The sequence below is a fragment of the Crocodylus porosus genome, unplaced genomic scaffold (genome assembly GCF_001723895.1).
Source record: "Crocodylus porosus isolate Cpor-Errol unplaced genomic scaffold, CroPor_comp1, whole genome shotgun sequence".
Classification (NCBI taxonomy): Eukaryota; Metazoa; Chordata; order Crocodylia; family Crocodylidae; genus Crocodylus; species Crocodylus porosus.
This window is the reverse complement of record NW_017728886.1, coordinates 123,338,286-123,357,278: the sequence shown is the minus strand read 5'-3', so window position 1 is coordinate 123,357,278 and position 18,993 is coordinate 123,338,286. Positions and strand designations below refer to the sequence as shown.

The window sequence follows — 18,993 nt, the reverse complement described above, 5'->3', positions numbered from 1 at the left end:
TATAAATAGACTGTGCCAAGTAGTTTCGCAGAGTAGAGGAGGAGGGGCTGAAGCCTGAAACCCCACTTTGTGAAGAGACTTATTAGTAACTACTTCCATGTTGTGTTTTTGTGGGTCTTTCCATTAAAGACCTAGTACCCTCAAGTGTTGTGTTACCTAATAACCAGATGTGGGGTTTGCTCTTGGAGAGTAAGATAATATCCAGATATGGAGGCACTTAGAGAATAAAAGTGTAAGAAGACCAATCCAACTGTAATTATGAACACTGAGTTATCTGCATGTTATATTTTGAACTAACTCCCATCAAGTCATGGCAGGCGAGGAAAAACACATGCGGGAAGCTCTGAGTTGAAGCTTTTCCCATTTATAATTGGTTTTAGGAACACCTGCTCACTATTATATAATTTTAAAACAAGGCAGAGATTCTTGCATGCAAGGGTTTCTGTAAAAGCTAGAGTGAAGCTGTTATTTTTCACAAGGAAAAAGAAATGGTTTTCCAGAAACAAAGCAACTAGAGAGTGTGAATTACTCTGTATCTCACATACAGGGAACATCTTATATAGTAGAATCCAAAAGGGAAGTTGAAGTTGAAACCTCTAGGGAGCCATCTGGATAACTTTGTGAGAGTAAGAGGTAACTTTATCATCTTTTGGTTCTTGTTCCACATTCTCAGAGGCCATCCATCTCCTGCAGGAAAGAAAATGAAAATGGACAATTACCTTGCTCAAACCAAACAGGAAGGTTAGTTATCTGCACTGCAGTGTGTGAGAGAATTCTACCTTATGTGCTTATTTATTTCCCTTTGTTCACCAAAATGACAGTTCTCTAGCCACATAAGTGGTGGTTTTGGGCTCTTATGCAGAGGTTGCTATTCAGTTACTGGGGGTGGCTCAGCATGTACATATAGACTAGAAGGTTATGCACTAGCCTGACAGGTACATGGCTATGCATATACAGGAAGCAAGGAGGGGAAGGAACTTTTTATGCTTTAACCCCATAGCTGAGTAGTTGGGGCACTTAGGTAAGAGACTTGTGTTCTAGCACCCCCTTTTCTGCACTGGACATTTGAACCTGTGTTTCTCTGATTTCCTAGTATGCTTCTCTACCCACCATACCAAAGGTCAGAAACTATTCAAATGCTTCTCCAGAGTTCCTTCTGAAGCTAAGTGACTGCCCCTTGCATTGATTAGTCATTGGATAAAAAGGACACCAAGCAGTGCAGTGGGAGCATAGTCTAGACTAGAACCCAGGGCTCCCTTCCTATCAAAAGGAGCAGCCAACAGAGACACAAACCTTTTAGCTTGCTCTTTTCCTCCCGGCCCTACATATCTCTCTAGCTTGGCTGCCCAGTGAGCCAACTTCAAAAGCAGCACAGAAAACAGTACTCAACGATATGTAACCTGTAACATGGTTACAGTACTGTTAGGAAACATGACCAAATCTTTTTTTTTTCCTTTTCTGCATCTTCTCCAATGTTTAACAGCCTTTTAAAAATGTGGATACAAAAACTGTCTGCAGTGTTCCAGTACCACTCTAACTGATGCTGCACAGAGAGGTAAATCACCTCACCATTCCAGTTTCGTCTTCTGTGGCAGGGCACCTTTGATGCATGCAGGGTTTGAGCATGCAGTAGAGCAGCCTGCGGGTGACAGCAGAGCCAATAAGGGGGTCATAGAGCAACAAGGAGGCTACCTGATTGGAGGAGGGCTTGGCTCCTTGAGCATAAGACTAAGCCCAGGGAGCAGGGACAGCAGTTGCAACTGGGGAGTCAAAGGGTGAACATCTCCTATCTGGAGTACTGGTGTTTCCAGAATATCTAGAGGACAGGATAGGAACTATGGGGATGGAGGAGGTTCCTGGTTCTGGGGCATGACCTGAAATTACACCCTGCTGGGGTTGGATGGTGTGGTAGGGCTGCCTGTGGTGGGGCAGTCTCCAGGAAATGCCACACCTGTGCCTCCCCAGTGAAAGTTGAGGATGGGGTGCTAGAAAGCCTCAGTCCCTGCTGCCTTGTGGATACCCTGTGAAGGGGAAAGTCTCGGAGACCACACTCTGACAGAAAAGCACGGGGCTCAGGTCCACTAGGTGGGGCCTGCAACAGGGCCAAAGTCCATCTATTGGGACCTGAGGCCCAATGGGCATAAGGCCCAGCAGCTCAGTAAGGGGGGCAGAGCAATAGCCCCAGTGAGGGGGTGAGGTGGTTGCTGGACGCCATGTAGGGTAGGGTCCATGGGGACCTGAAGGATTGCATGTAGGTTAGCCAGAGTTGAGGCCTCAATGAGGGGGATGAATGGCTGCCGGAGGCTGCATAGAGTAGGATCTCCAGGGGCCTAAAAGACTGCACATAGGCCAGTTGGAGCAGAGACCCAATGAAGGGGGAAAAGTTGAGGCCCAATGAGGGCCAAGTGGAGGCCCCAGTGTGGCCAAGGTAAGGGGATAGAGGAGTGATAGTGGAATTGGATGCCATCTGCAAGGCATGGGACACAGTGTAGGTACAGTATGGAGCTGTGTATTATACCCTTGGCATCATTCACAAGAAATGGGCTGTGTGCCAGCTGAGCGCTGAGGCCATCCCCATCCCCTGTGAGCGGTGCCAGCCCTCAGCATTTGGCAGTGCCACTTGCAGCAGACAGGGCCAGGGTCAGTGCTCAGCTGGTGTGGTGCCATCCCCTGCAAGCCCAGTACCACTCCTATGGGCCAGGGCTGGGCTTGGCCAGGCTCATCCATTGTGAGTGGCACCAGCAGTGCCACTGTCAGGGGATGGGGCTGCACCAGTCAAGCGCCAAGCCCAGCTGAGTCCAGCCTAGCCCCATCCCTGTTTTGTTTTTTTTTGTTTTTGGATGTGGCACGGTGTATCAGTCAAGTTTGATTTTTAAAACCCAGAAATTGGGCTTCAAAACTTGACTTATACACAGTGCAATATGGTACACTGTTTTCTATAACCAGCATAGTTTAGATTGGTAACACAGAGAGCACAGATTCACCCTTTGGTTGGGGGACAGCAAATCTTAGACTCTGTTTCACCAGTCCTGGGTGCATCTAGATGAGATGCTACTGCACAGTTCTTACTGTGCATTATTTAGTACTTGATAATACAAATACTAAATAAATGTGCAGTGACCAGAATTACTGCGCAGTAGCGCTGGTAAAGTCTTTTATGTGATGTTACTGCTCAGTAGCCTAAGAGCGGGGGAGGAAGAAGGGGGGTTAACCAGTTAGGAGAAGGGGTCAATGGGATAAAAATATTTTCCAGTCCCAGGACTAAGCTATGCATTCACAAAATCAGGTTAGCCCCTTCCTAGATTGGGTTAACTCTTTCTTGATCTAAGTTAGTGCACCCCAAATTAAAGCCTCTAAACTTCTGCATGATTGGGCATTTAAACTGAACTAACCCTGATTACGTCAATCTGAATGCAATGCCTGTATGTATCCTCTGTCGTCTTAAAGAGTTATATTGAGTTCATTTGACAAAAACTGTATTCCCTAAAACCATAAATCTTAAACGTAATTCTTTGTCAGCTAAATCTCATATCAGCTTTATTTATTTTTCCTAGTCAGAGAAATGGGGATGGTCCTGGTTGCTCAGAGCTTGCCTTACCGACTTATTGATTGAATGTGGGGACCCTGGCATTTTTTGTTCTATCAACTCTGCTTCATGATGGATGTGTTGCTCTTTGCCAAAAGACATTTTGGCATATTTCTTTCTTTACATCAGCACTTTCTAGAGAAATGAGGATAGTATGGAGGGGCAGTGATAAATAGGAAGTGGGTGTAATCATAGGTCTTGGCACAAGTGAGCAGTTGTAGATGTGTCTACAAAACAGTAGGTAGCTATGGATCTGTCCAATTCAAAGTTTTGCTTCTTTGGTGTACACAGGGCATAACCTCATGAAAATCCATGTAAGCTGTCCAGGTGCATTAGAGGATTCGTCACATCTTGTTATAAAGTATTATGAATAAAATCAATACAGCTTACGAAAGTCTACTTCCATAACCATTTTGAACTGAAATACCCTTTATGCAATATTGTTTATGAAGTACAATATTTATAAGACAGTGCAGTGGCTTTTTCATAAACCTACCTCAGCAAGCTAAAACAAGAACTAGAACAAGAGCGAGTCTTTGATGAAATATCCACTCATCTGCATCCCAGGCATTGTAACAGACGCTCTTTTTATGGCTATTGTAGTAGGTTGGGGAATCACTTAGCTCAACCAGTCTTTAACAATTCCACTCAGTCCTTTAAACTTCACGCAGCTCTTTATTTTCCTGGGCACATTTGCCTCTCAGGAACCATCTCCAACATAAATCAGAACTCAATAATACATATAGCATAGTCCATAGAAGGTGCACTCACAGTCCTAGAGTCCTCTCCAGCCCCTGAGAAGGTGCCTCCAGCTCCCTGCGGCTCCAGTCACACTGCAGACTTACTTCTTAGTCTGTCTCTGGCTCAGTTTCCTGACGTAGTGCTTGCAGTCCTTGGGTCTTCTCTCAGACCATACGATGTACCCTGGCTTGGTTCTGCCACCACTGGCTTGGTACGTCTCTCTGCTCTGTCTCTTTCAGTCTTCTGTCTCTCTCTGTTCTTTCTTCCTTCCTTCCAGATTCCTTTCCTTGGGAATCTTTTAACTTCCTGTAGCCAGCCAATTATCTATATCAGCTGGCCCAGTCCTCCAGGCAGACCTATAATCAGAAACCTTGTTCCTTGCATATTTCCTGGACTATCACAGCTATAACACCATAGGGGGAAGGGGAGGGAAAGAGGGACAGGGACAAGGCAATTAGGTTGTGGCCCACCCTGTAAAAAGTTTGAAGACCATGCAGTATCTGCAGCAAGACAAATACCTTCTGGGACTACATACAAAAGATGGAAAGGGATTCCTCATTATCCCTGAATAAGTTGCAAACCACTTCTCCAACCTTGCTCAGACAGTGGAAAGATGGGGAAGGGAAGTGATAATCCTCTTTGAATTTGACAATTAACACCTGTCTAGATTGTTGATTCATGTCCATTTACCAATGCTACCTGGTGGCTTTCAAACTCTTCACACTGCTCATGACATCACCTTAAGATGGCTGAAATAATATACCAAAACTGCATACACTAAATAAAAATCCTTTTGACACACTGCAGTTCACACAATGTGTGACATGGTTGGAACTTGTACACAAGTGCACTTGTTATTGTGAAGGTCCCATTGAGCTAGGCTTGAGGCACAGTGACCCTGTCCAGTTTGGAAATGGTTGAGAAGTGCCCAATAATGGTGTGGCCAATTAAATCCTTGGTGATGGACTGTAGGATCAGTATGGCAGTGGGACCTCCCCCACCGAACCCTGATATAAGCCAGGAGCCCCCCGGAGACATCCCTAACCCTCTCAGTGCGTGGGGGAGAAAGAATGAGACTTTCCCTAGGACACACACTTACCAGGGAAAGGGCCAGCAGCACAGTGCTGTCACTGGCATGCTTTATCAATTTGTGCCAGCTCCAGCTGGGCCACTGCATGACCAAACACATCATAAAGGTGTGCATTGTTCCAGCTGGGAACAGGGAACCCTGGAGAAGGAAGCATGGCTGAAAAGAAGCTGACTTCTATCTAAACCTGCCCCAGCAGGGTTGAGCAGGGGAAAGTGGCAGCTGTTCCTCTATGGTGAGACTTGAAGGAGCCTCTTTACTTACTGGAGTTCTTTGAGTGAGGGACGAGGGTTTGTTGGATGGCAGGGAGGGTATTGGGAGGTTCTCTCCACCCTATGGAAAAGAAGAAGACAACAAACCATGAGTTGGTTGCAGTGTGAGGGGAATATTCCCTGGGAACCCTTGAATAAGGGTGTCCCTTTGGACTTTCTTATTTTTGTTGCTCAAATAGAGTTGCTTACAGAGACTAAGGCACTGGGTGGAGCCTATTGCAAGCCCAGTGGACTGAGTTAAAATCAGGCGATTTGACATTGCCAAATACACCACTTGTGAGGACAGGAATACTATGCATCCTTAAGACAAATGACCTGAACAGAACTGATGATATTGGGTTGGTACAAGGATGGGATGCAAGGGGAGGTGGAGCCCCAAGGAACATCACTTGGATAAGAGTTAACAGTGTCTTAGATCAAGGAACCTTCCGTTTGCTCTACATCAAAGCGTGGCGAGCAAAACAAGGGGTGCACACCATTAATAATTGTCCGCCATGTCGAGCTATCAGGTCCTTAAAGTTGACAAGTGGAAGAACGCCCTGCAAAGTGTAGGCAGCCAATCTCAACTATGCACAGCTGCTTACAGTTGGAGATGATGTGGTGATTGATTGGTGCTTGTGCTGACCATTCTTCATGCCATCAAGTAAGTAAGGAAAAGTCAGAGGATTTTGGAAAGGGTGTACCATATTGGGGACCTTGAGGAGACCTGAGCTATGGGTGAGTAGAATATGTCCTAGTGCACTGGCAATTTAGGATTATCATAGAGTCTGGCTGGTAAGTTTGCTTTAGCATTTGTATGGCAGCGATGAGAGGGAGCAATGTTGTTGAGGCCTAGTAACCATGGGAATGGAGTGGGGCCCAATGTGCCTGACACAAGACACATTGTAACATGCAGTTGGGTGTGCACTAGTTTGCTGTGTGATGACCAAGCCTGTCCAGGGGCAAAGTATTCTGCAACTGAATAATACAGTGCAAGAACAGGTGAATGTGGCATGAAGGCACTGGCACCTCAAGTGGAGCCTGCAAGTTTGGCAAGTAGGTTATGCCTTGTTTTGATTCTTAAAGCAGTTTTCTGGAGATATGATTTATAAGTTAAAGTCCAGTCAAGGGTGACTCCATGATAAACTGGGTGGGTTTTACATTTGAGAAGCTGACTGTTTAAAGTGATAGTGAGGTCATGATTAGTGCTGGTATTATGCAGATGGAAAACACTTGAGACAGTCTTTGAAATATTTGGTTTGAGTATTTTAGACAGTACTCTGACATTATCTCATGTCTCCAAGTGTGAGTTCCACCCTTGAAAAGTCACGAGCTTGGGTGGCAAAGGCACTGCCATCAGCATAAACAGTTTTTTGTGGGCCAGTCACAGGTAGGTCTTTAATGTACAGGTTGAAAAGGAAAGGCACCAGGCTGATCCTTGAGGGAGGTCATTTGTTTGCCTCCGAGAGCTAGTTTGGTTGGTCAGGTGGACTTTAAAGCGTCAACCATGTACTAATAGTTCAACTAGATGAGTGGCCCAATGTGGCAGAATTCCTGATATTTTCTCCAGAACACCAGTATGCCAGACAGTAGCATATGCTGTTGTTAAATCAAGGAAAACAATACCTATCTTAAGGATTAACACAGTGGAGCTCACTTTTTTGGAGTGAGACTCCATTGAAATCATTTGGGACTTCACTTCACTGGAACCAAGGGAGTTGCTACTGGTAGTTGGGGTCAGCAACCTGCACATGAACTGATGCTACACATTGTTTAGCTGTAACTGTAGACAAAGGCAAATGCTGTTCAATCTTGTTTCCAAACCAGGGGAAGATTTTGTTTCTGAAGATGTGCCAACCCTGTTTACTTCTTGCCTGCGCTTGCTGAATGGCAGGTGTGCTTCAGCAACCTCTATTGCCACTGCCAGTTGCAAGTTGTGGGTGTTTGTTGTGATGTAGGCAAGGTTATAAGGGGAGATGCTTTATAAATCAGTACATTATGACACAAATTCAACTGTGCATACAGAGCAGGTGGAAAACTTTTAAAGACCTGCAGTGAAAAATGAAATAAAAACTTAAGTTCCCTGTGGAGCACACAGCTTTTTCTATGGTATTTCTTATATACTCAGTACTGCTGTGACTGAGGTATGTAGTCTATTTCCAGCAAAGTGGGGATGGGGAATCCAGTAGTTTTCAGCCCAGGAAACTAAACTGCATAGCTAAACAATAAAATCTGTCGATGTAACAGGTTGGAAACCTATGGCCCACGAGTTGGCTTCAGCCCATGGAGACATTTTATCTGATCCATGGAGCTAGGAGGATTCTGGGGCATTTTGACACTGGGGGCTTTGGTGACATTTCTGTTGTGAGAAACTTCACTAGCATGGGCACTGGGAAGAAGGGAGACTCAGTGCTGGTATCACTGTAGAGGGGGAATGGCTCTGGCTCCAGCTCCGGCTCTGGCTCCAGCAGCAGTGGCATGGGCTAGGTTGGTAGTAGTATGCACACAGAGTTAAGATCCTTTAAAGCAGCCCACCACTGCAAAACATGAGTGACCCTTGACATTGAAGGTAGACTAAAGAAACCTTCAAATTCTCAACAAAAGTTGCAAATATTTAAAAATAATAATTTTAGAGCCTTATGACTAAAAACATATGATATAAGATCACCAGGTTTTGAAGCAGGTGTTGGAGATTTCCAGAACTGCATGCATGGATTGCTATTATTATGTGGTGCTTTTCTTGTCTGAGTAATTGCAAATACTTCCTGTGGCATTTTGAAACTTTTCAAGGAAACTTTGCTTGATTCAGGGGCCTTGGGCTCTAAGGTATTTAGTTTGCTTTTGTACAAAGTGCCAGATTGAAATTTGCCTTAAGATCTGCTCCCCATGGTGAGGCTGCATTAGGGATCTCTTCATTATGGCTTGGATATGGAGTAGGAGGTAGAAGACATCGTGGATAGAGACCTCAAGCAGAGCAAATGTGAAATGATGGAGAGGTTCAGGGAACAGGTGGAGTTTGAGCTCTGCCTATACCAGTCAATTGAAATGGGCTGGCATATGAGGCAAGGGAGAGGACTCTGTCTTTTCAAGGGCTTGTGTAAGACCTTATTTATATAGAAAGTTTTCTCATTGTAAATTAAAGTGCAATTTTATACTGATACTAGTATACTGAGAACTTAGAACAGAATAATTATAGCCATATAATTGTACTGGCATAACTGGCGAGTTTCACATACAGACATGACCTAAATTTCAATCTGCCCATTTCAAGAAGACACAGGAGCAGGTAGGGTACTGTGACAACCCAAGGGTCTGTCTGTACCATTATCACTATCATTATTTTATAAATAGGCTCTTGCTCCCATGCAAATTCTTACTATAGATTTACTGTTCTGATATCAAATAGTACTATGACAGCTTATTTAAAATTACCATAGTAATTTTGCAACATGCTGCATTTTGCATGAAAGCAGTGTGTCCTCATTACGGATTTGCACTGGTGTAACTGTGTTGTTGTATCTGCACTGGTGTAAATTTCTCTATTCAACACTACCTTTTGAGTTACAAACCCTTCCCAACCATACAGTTGGTCTTATAAAATATATCACCCACAAAAATCCTTGCCTCTAACGAACAGTTTTCTATTTTTTTCCTGTGGTATCTATACCATTTCCCTTACTCAGAGCTTATCTTTACAGCTCAGTCTGCCTCCTGTTGGCTTTTGATAGCTCTTTATATATTTTCAAATGTGTAATAGCCAGAATAAATGTGATTGTTACCAACAAAAAATGAAATTCTGCTTTGTGTGTGCTGCTCACTTATGCTCCAGATCACTTGTGCAGTGTATTTTTCTGCTTAAATGGTTAATAAAAATGTAATATAGGCTTACCTGGAAGAAAATGCTGCATCCTTTTGTCATCTGTATTCTACATGCCATTCAACCCACACATAAGGGCTCAGCCTGTCTTTGCCGTCTTTTATATAATTCTGTTAAAATGAATGGCATGTCCACCTCTTAGATCCATTTACCACAGGTACCTGAATCTTTTTAGTTTGCAGCGACAACAATTTGTCCAGATAAAAAAACAATCTGTGCTAGTCCAGTCAATAACAAAAGAAAAATTGGCTCAGTGACTCAGCTGTCAGTGCTGCATTCCACAATATAGAGAGAGAATCTGGGCTTGTGAATAACTTTAAAACTCCTGCTCTTCAAACAGACACTGTTAGCTTTGCAGAGGTGACTTTCTCAGGCTCCAGTTTGAGGACATTGATATTTGTGGTCCTTCCTTGGGTGTTTGCCCATGTGGAACCCACTCCTAGTACCATAGATCCCCAAGTGAAATCTCTGAATAGCAGCATCCAGTAGGCCATGAACACTCCGAAGGTCCCTGAGCCCTCCCTCCACCAGCCACAAATGTCCCCCAGTTCTTTCTTGCCTCATGGGCAGCAAGACTGAACTAGGTTGTGCATGTCTGCTATTCTTTATCATATTCTCTAAACCTATCCTCACCTAACTAACAAGGATTAACTCCCAAGAAATCTCCCCTGCTCTTTTTTCCCTTAATTTTTCATCCTTTTTTGTACAGAACACAAAACTCTTTTTATTTTCTCACTATTTTGCACAGCAGGTATTAAAATGGCAGATTCAAAGCCCACTTGCTTCAAACCATGCCATATTATGATGGATTAATTCCCCTTACAGAAAGTCATAGCTGTGGCCTGTTTTGTCTTAGCAAGAGCCATATGCTGACCACTGCTCCATCTGCCCATTATGCTTCTTAAGAATGAGAAACTCTAGAGACTTCCATTAAAAAAGTGTCTTCTGAAGCCATCAAAAAGAGACCACATGTAATGCAAAAGAATGGCATTAAGTTCCAAGATGGGACTTTTAACTTCCACTCTGTCCACTGGGACGCAGCTCCAAGTGCTGGTATGAGTAAAAAGTTGGACCAAACATGGTTTTCAGCATCAAACTTTCACTACTAAAAATGGAGAACTAAGAAGGCTAAAAGAGCAACTTACTTCCATTCTCCTATGGAGAAACTAAACACACTATCCTTTCAGATGACAGAGACAAGTGATATTGGTTCATTCTCCAGCCCAGCACCCAAAGGCCTCATGGATAACCCAGCCCTTAGGTCATATGCTGAGTTCTTGATACCAAGACATCATAGTAAGCTGGGTTTCACAGCTGAGGCATTAATGGCCTCAGTTAATTTATTGTTGATGAAAAGTACTTTCCTCTCCAGTATTGCCCTTAGTGCCAATGTGCTTCATTGTGCACCAGGTCTGCTTATCTGAGCTCCCAGTACCACTATTAGAAGTGATCTCATCTTCCCTTTCATCTCCTAGCCATTCCTGCCATCCAGCCAGGAACTTTCATTCACTCACCATGATCCAGAGATTGGCCATGCCTTCAGATCTGGACACTCATTTCAAGGGCATAAGTTATCCAACCCAGGGATGCCAATGGGGTGAGAAACATAGGTTAAGCAACAAGTGCAACTACTATGGTCCTACTGGTTTACTGTTACACTCCAACCCACAGATGAGTAGGTCTGTTTCCTAAGTGTCAGGAAGACACAGAAAGCTTCAAGACCCCTCTCCCGATAGAAGTGGTTTGGGGCTAGGATAAAGAAGAGGCAGGTTCTGAACCAGTAGACTTTTACCTTTCAGTTTCTTTCCAGGACCCACTATCACCATGTCCCAGTGATGCAGATTCTTCAGTGCTGATTTCAGTTATGGATGATTTGAGGTCATTCCAAGAGCTGCTGTCTTAAATTGGAGAGATGGTTAGCCAAATGAATGGAAATTATGACCACATTGATGAAGGAAAAGGCCTCCAATTTATTTGATATTGTTCATTTTCACTGCTCTGGACAATTTAATTATACCTATGAATGTTGGCAATTTGGAGCCATCTAAATATCTTTCAGACTCCTGCTACCTTTACTCAAACTTCAAAGTCAGTGGAAGGAGGGATATAAAGTTCAATGGAGAGTCTTTGCACAATTTGGCAAATTTCGTTCCTCGATCAGGAGACACACAGCTGGGCCCAGGGTCAGAGAGGATCTAGTCAGGGAACTTCTGGTGGGACTGGACATGTTCAAATCAGCAGGTCCAGATGATTTCCAGCCATGGGTGCTGAGTGAATTGGCAGAGGCCATTGTGGGACACCTGGCACAGTTCTACAAGCACTCATGGTGCTCTGGCAAGGTGCTGGAGGATTGGAAAAGGGCCAATGTGGTCCCCATTTTCAAAAAAGGGAGGAAGGAGGACTCAAGAAACTATAGGCCTTGTAGCAGGGCACTAGGGTGCCTGCTACTGAATAGTAGTAAATAGGCTCAGCTGCCACTCACCAGGGCAGCAGGTGGGAGTTGCTATGGCAACTGATTGGGCCAGCTGATCGCCAGGGGACAGGGCCTGGCCTTTATAAACAGAGAAGGCAGAGGCCTGAGGTCAGTTCCCCTGCTGGCAGCCTAGGAGAAAGAGGGAGCTCTGTGCAAGCAAGCTGAGCAGAACGTTAGAGAAGCCGGGTAGCTGGTGAGCGACTGCTTGGCAGCACTGGGTAGAAGAAACCCTGATGAGGAGATGTGAGAGGGAGCCGGGTTTGCTTGGAACTTATGTTGGAATCCCGGAGGGGGGAGATTTCAGTTGTGCCTGGAAGTTATGTTGTAACCCAGGAAGGGGAGATTTTGGGTTCAGTTATTGTTAAGACCAGAGGACCGGGCGAGGGTGTAGGGGTGGAGGAGGCCTCAAGAGGAGCTCCCCAATAGAAGGGGGGTTCCTAGCACCGCAGGAGCGCTGTGTTTTGGGGTATCCCGACCCCAGTGTGGGCAACTATTGGGATAGGCCCAGGAAGGCGGGTCTGGGGGCCAGGTAAGGCTAAGGCCACCTGAGCCCCAATTGCAACAAGGCTGAGTCAGGCACAGGACCCAAAGAGGAGTCTGGGGGCCAGGTAAGGCTGAGGCCGCCTGAGCCCCAATTCTGGGAAGCCCGAGTTGGGCATAGAAGGCCCCAGTGTGGGCAAGAGCATGAGAGGCGTGAGCATAGGCCCCAGAGCAGGCAAGAGTGCGTGAAGCGCAAGCATAGAAGGCCCCAGAGCGGCCCCGGGAGAGGGCGCGGACATTGAGCAGGCCCTGGGAGAGGACAAGCATATAGAGTAGTCGTGGGAGAGGGCGAGCATTGGGCGTAAAGTAGAGTCCCGGCATAGTAAGGTGGGCACCGTGCCACAGTGGGCAGGAAGGCAGTTTCCCATTAATAATATACCAGCAAGACGTGGTGGGCGATATAGAGGGTGCATTCAAGACCCAATTTGGCATGGTAGGTAGGGGAGGTCATGGCACCTCTTTGTCGTCCTGCCACAGGCCTGTTAGTCTTACCTTGGTCCTGGGGAAGCTCTTTGAGAAAATTATCCAGGAGCACATCTGTAAGGGACCAGCAGGCCCACATTGTTCAACATCTTCATCAGCGACTTGGACAAGGGGGTGAAAAGAACCTTGTTCAAGTTCACTGGTGACACTAAGATGTGGGGAGAAGTGGGCATGTTAGTGGGCCTGTAGGGACAGCTACAACTAGATCTGGACAAGTTATAGGGGTGGGCAGATGAGAATAGGATGGATTTCAATACTGACAAGGACAAGGTACTGCACCTGGGGAGGACAAACCAGCAGCATACCTACAGGCTGGGGAACTCCCTTCTTGTCAGCACAGTGGCAGAAAATGATCTTGGAGTCATTACTGATTCCAAGATGAACACGGGCTGCCAATGTGAGGACACAGTTAGTAAAGCTAACTGCACCTTGTGATGCATCCACAGATGCATCACAAGCAGGTCCAAGGAGATGATCCTCCCCATATCTGCAGCATTGATCAGGCCGCAGTTGGAGTACTGCATCCAGTTCTGGGCACTGCACTTCAGGCGGGATGTGGAAAGCATCAAGAGGACCCAGTGGAGGGCCACTCACATGATCAGGGGGAAGCAGGGCAGGCTGTATGAGAAGAGGGTATGGGACCTGAATCTGTTCAGCCTCCACAAGAGAAGGCTGAGAGGGGATCTGGTGGCCGTCTGTAAACTGGCCAAGGAGGACCAGCAGGCAATGGGAGAGTCCCTGTTCCCCCGAGTGCTACCAGGAGTAACGGGGGGGTCAGACTTGATGATCTGCTCAGGTCCCTTCCAACCCTACCAACTATGAAACTATCTCTGGTGGTTTCTCTTGTTTAGAAGAAAGCATTGCCTGGTCCAACAAAAGCAACTCCAAGAGATAAAGACCCCAAACCCAAATCCTTAGTTTTATCCTTAGTTCCATGAGAAGAAAAGCATACTCCCCAGCTTTGGTCCAAGAATGGATACGAAATTACTATGTACTACTTGCTAAACATAAGTTGTCATCATAGGGCAAAGTGCCACTCCTTCTGCACAAGTTTTCTCCAGAAGCAAAGGAGGAATTAGAAGCCATATTCTTTGAAGGGCAAGTAGTAGCAGAGAAGTTTCTGTAACTGGCTATGGACATTTCTGATACTACAATTTTGTCCATAGCCATGGAAGTTTCTTGGAAGAAGAGCTTTGTGGTTTCAAGTACCAGGCATCCTGAAAAAGATAAAGAACACTACAGAGGACTTGTCCTTTTAGGGTAGGGACAGAAGCTACACATAAACCAGTTTAAGTCATCAGAAACTGGTTTAAACCTGTAGCAGAACAGAAGTTCAGTGCACATAAATCAGTTTCAAAATGACTGAAACTGGTTTAAAATAAACCTGGTTGAATGTAGTATCAGCCTTAACTGATTTGGGTCAAACCAGTTTATGAAACTTCTTTCCCAGACCCCTTCCTGGTTCAAGTTAAATCACAATCCCCCAGCATCTCAGCATGCTTTGAAGCCCTGGGCTGGGCTGTCTCCAGTAGAGAAGGCTTGGAGGTAAGGGGGGAGGACAGGGACTTTGTTTCACATATGTGCTATAGAGAATGTCTGTATGCAATTGAAGGGAAGTGGTCTCTATACCTAATAGTTCCTTTTTCCGTAAGGAAAAAAAGGTCTTCATCTTATCCTTGACCTGATAGGACCAAACCGTCTCAGATTTGAGACAGTAACATAACCCCTGTTATCCTTTTTGTATAGATTTGAGGTTGATTTGTGATTGCCAGTCATACATATTGTGATCTGTTTGGCTCAGAGATCATATCTGTGATTCATAGTAGGGCTCAATCATTATTAATGTAATGTCATTCAATCTTCCCACAGTAGCCAGAGTCTTCTCAAAAGTCCACACATTTAGGGAGATGTGACATGCATGCCTATTCATGCCCAGGCAATTAGCTGGTTAAAGATAGTCCTATCAGGACAGTACTCAGCCCTGAACTGCATTCTGACACTTTTCAAACTGTTTATAAACTAACAAATCATCACTCAGCCCTTACAGACAAAATAGTTCATAGGCAGTGTTATTAGTTAAAGGCAAAACTTCCAGAGGAGAGATTTCAGTCTCGGTAGCATAACTAGGGCAGGGTAAGTGGGACATTAGCCCCTGGACGCTGACTGTGAGGGGCATCAGACTCCCCCAAGAGTCTTTACCATGGCAGAGGCCACCCTGAGCTGCCCAGGCCTGGCCACAGGAGCAGTCCTGCACCCAGCGGGGAGCAGAACAGTCCTCCACCCCACAACCACAGTATTCCTCACAGCAGGGGCAGCTCTGTGCCCAGTAGCATATGTATGGGTGGAGGGTAGTGAACAGGGAACCAGGCTCAGCTCCCAGGGAGCCTGTGCAACTGGGTTGCTGTACCAGACCCTCTCCGCTGATGGAAGTTGAACAGGTAAGACTTTCCTTCCTCTCCCCCAAGCTCCCACTCTACAATGGTCAGTATATACCCTGCTCCCCAGGTGCTGAATGAGCTCACTACACCTCTGCTCACTCTCTCCAGGTGATCATGTCTAGCCTCAAGATAAACCTGTCAGCCACAGTGACAGCCTGTCTCTGACGGTTAGCCCACATGTCAGTTCCCACTGATGTGACATCACTAGTTTGTCCTTTATAGGCCTTGCTGAGGTCAGTGTTTCAGCCTGTGAATCATTTATACCATACTCCAAAATCCCATCTTATCAATGCTTAAATTCATGAAGTTTGTCAAGGTGTGTGTGCTCTTCCTCAGCTTGGCACTTTCAAGGACACTGATTGTAGACTCATTGCAAACCAGGTGGGAGGTTACATGAAACCTCTTCAGGGATGTGGCCTACTGAATTGGAAGGGGGTGACAATCCACATAAATATTCTGGGACTCCAGACACGTAGCAATGCCTGGAAGCCATTTCCCTTTTCCTTCAAAGGATTTCACTGTGCAGTCATTCACAGACAGTGCATTTGTGACATATTCTATGACTAAGCACAGAAATACCCTTTCATTTTCTCTGCACTAAGAGGCAATCAGCTTTGTGGGATAATTACAATTCTTCTACACCTCTGAGGATGGAAAATGATTTAGATCTTCTTTGTAGACAATTTGTCACTGAGTTCAAATGGCCTTGGAAGAATTCTGCCCTCAGATCAATACTTCAGTGATGGTGAAATCCCAGTATAAATGTATTCACCAACAAAGGGAACATAAAGTGCACATCTCTTTTGCTACAGAAGAAGCCTGAGCCTAGAATGCTTGCAAGATAGATTTCTTATGCCATAGAAAGAAGGTTTCATGTTGCATTTCCTTCAGTCCCTCCAATATGCAGGATATATAGAAAGTCAGACAGGATCCAGTTACACTGACTCAGGTAGTTCCTAATTAGTAGAGACAATTCTGGATAATGCATCTTCAAATATCTGCTCAGCCTCTGTAGCAGTTCCAGGCTGCCAAGATGTAAAAATCACAGAACCAAGGTCAAGTGTTCTTTACCCAGACCTGAAATCATTGCACACGGCAGCCTGGATATTGGCTAGCTCAGTGCCATTGACAGGACTATTCAATACAAATACAGGAAATCCTAGTCCAAGCCAGTAAATCATCCACAAGGCAAACTTACTCTACAAAAGCAGAAAAGCTTTTCAGTTTAGCAGTCCAACATAATTTTGATCCACTTGGAGAATACTGTTCCTAAGACATTCCATGACACTGTGATGTTCCAAAGTCCACCTTACAACATTTTTAGCATGCCACCCTCCTCCAAGTTAGACTCATGTTTTGCCATTTTATTATTTCCAGATTTCTAAAAGGCTTAAATTTTTCTACCACTTCAGAAGTCCCTGCAAAAAATTCATATAATCTTTTCCGAATTTATGGACCCTATCTTTAAACCCTTTGGAATGGGCTGTATACTACTTTTCTCCAACGATGGTCTTTATAATCTCCCTCACATCACTAATCTGTACTGGCTTTACCTGACAGAGAGAATTAAGGTTGAGACTTCATCCTGAATTTCTTTCCAGAGTTGTTTTAGACTTTCATTTAATTCAGTTTATTCTTTCTCTCTGTCTTTTCTCTTTTACTCCCCATGGGAGTAAAATATTGATACTTTAGGTATTTGGGGGGCCATATACTAGTGTATCCCCATACAGTGATGGCAGACGATGTAAAATAAGTTACAATGATCTTTCTATGAAAACATGAAAATGATTTGAGAAGCTGTATGGCAGGGTTGCTAGAAACAAGTTCCTTGTTTTCTTGGATTAAAGTGCAACAAATCCATGACATTCAGGTTATAAATGAAAAACTCAGGACCTCTTGTTTAAAACACATTGGCCTCTATTCCATGAGATAAGGCAGTATTTCCATTATTTTTTTATTTGATTAATTTAATTTGTATTGCATTCCATTCTCATTAGTTTCATCACTGTTTCAGCAGTCACAAGGTTTACATATGCTTTACAGTCTAACTCCTAGATTGTAATAATCTCATGTAATATTGCCCTTATAACTTTGGAAGCTCAATTTGAATGAAAGCCTCTTAATACCACTAGATGACACTGCAGAATAATTTTATTTTCAGGTTTGTAAAAAAGTAATATTTCTTCTTCAGCAGTCCTTCACAGTTGAGGATGATTGTCTTCAATGATTGTCTTATCTGTGCGTCTGAAGATGGCTGATGAGGCCTATCCAGGGTTAACAGACTGTATGGCAACTTGGACATGGGTTTCTGTGTGGGATGGGTGGCACTGGATACTTGATTATATCCACAGCATGCTGTTTCTGCTCCGCCCACTTGTCCATCTGTTGTTGTCATGAGGTTTCAAAGTATTGAGATCTCTGCAGCAGACTCTTCCTTCATTTGGGGCCGTCCTAGGTGATAGTTTCCCATGAGTTGACATAGATGTTGCTTTTTTTTCAGTTGGTCTTGAGGTCATCCCTGACACTTTATCTGCCCTCCCCTTGAGCATATGCCTTGAGAGAGCTGGGAGAATAAAACTTGCTTTGAGAGTCTGGAGTCGGACATCTGGATAACATGGCCAGTCCAATGAAGTTGATGTCCTTCTTTGGGCCTCTGCCTTTGCTTGTTAGAGATTCAATTTATTTTGCTTGGAGTTGGTACCATAGTTCCATAGTTTCATAATTAGTAAGGTCAGAAGGAACCTGAGCAGATCAAGTTTGACCCCCTGCTATGGGCAGGAAAGAATGCTGGGGTCTGTCAGCATGTCCGCACAGAGTGCCACCCCAAGCCTCTTGATTACCACCTGCCAGGACTTGGATCTTAATAGAAATAGGGAAGAAGGGTGTGTTATTCGAGTGAGTACCCACGGGAAGGACCACGCTGTATTGGGGTATAATACAGATGCTTTTATTAAGCTCTTTTCTTTCTATTATTTACAGGAACCCCCTTTGGAGGAGGAAGCAGTCCGAAAGACCGAACTTGGGGATCCCCTAGGCCTCCTGGCTGATCCCTGTCCATTTATACAACAGGTAAGTACCATGCAAAGTCCCAGTAACCGTCACTAATTATCCCATCAGCGGCTAATTTTCCCATCCGCAACTTGTTAGTGGCGCCTTTAACGTTCCCCAGCCACGTCTTTTGCCAGAGTGGGGTTCGCTGTGTGCTAGGGGTCTCTTGTCCCAACCCCCTTCTCTTCAGATGTGGGGTGCCAGATCCCTGCCTCCTCAGGGCTGGGTCAGGTGTTCCCCACTCCCCTTTTCTCCTGAGTACCTTTGCCGCATCCTGGCCCAGAGCCCGGCTTTTCTTGAGGTGTAGCTCCACTTCTCTCTGACTCACCATTGCTCACGTGGGCTCCAGGTATGTAGAGAGGAGGTAGCCGGTTCCGGGATTCCTTTGTCGTTCTCGTAGGGACTCTTGCATTTAGGATCCACCCTCGGGATCCTTCGTAGCCGCGTCCTCCCTGGCGTCTCTGTAGAT

General features: G+C 45.0%; 1 long non-coding RNA gene across 1 annotated transcript; it reads right to left on the bottom strand.

Annotated features, from left to right (window-relative positions):
* Positions 1–344: 344 nt before the first annotated feature.
* Positions 345–4,567, bottom strand: LOC109314334. Its single transcript, XR_002102268.1, has 2 exons — positions 4,358–4,567; positions 345–687 (listed from the first exon to the last, which is right to left on the bottom strand). It is a non-coding gene; the product is annotated as an uncharacterized LOC109314334 (long non-coding RNA).
* Between the last annotated feature and the right edge of the window lie 14,426 nt (positions 4,568–18,993).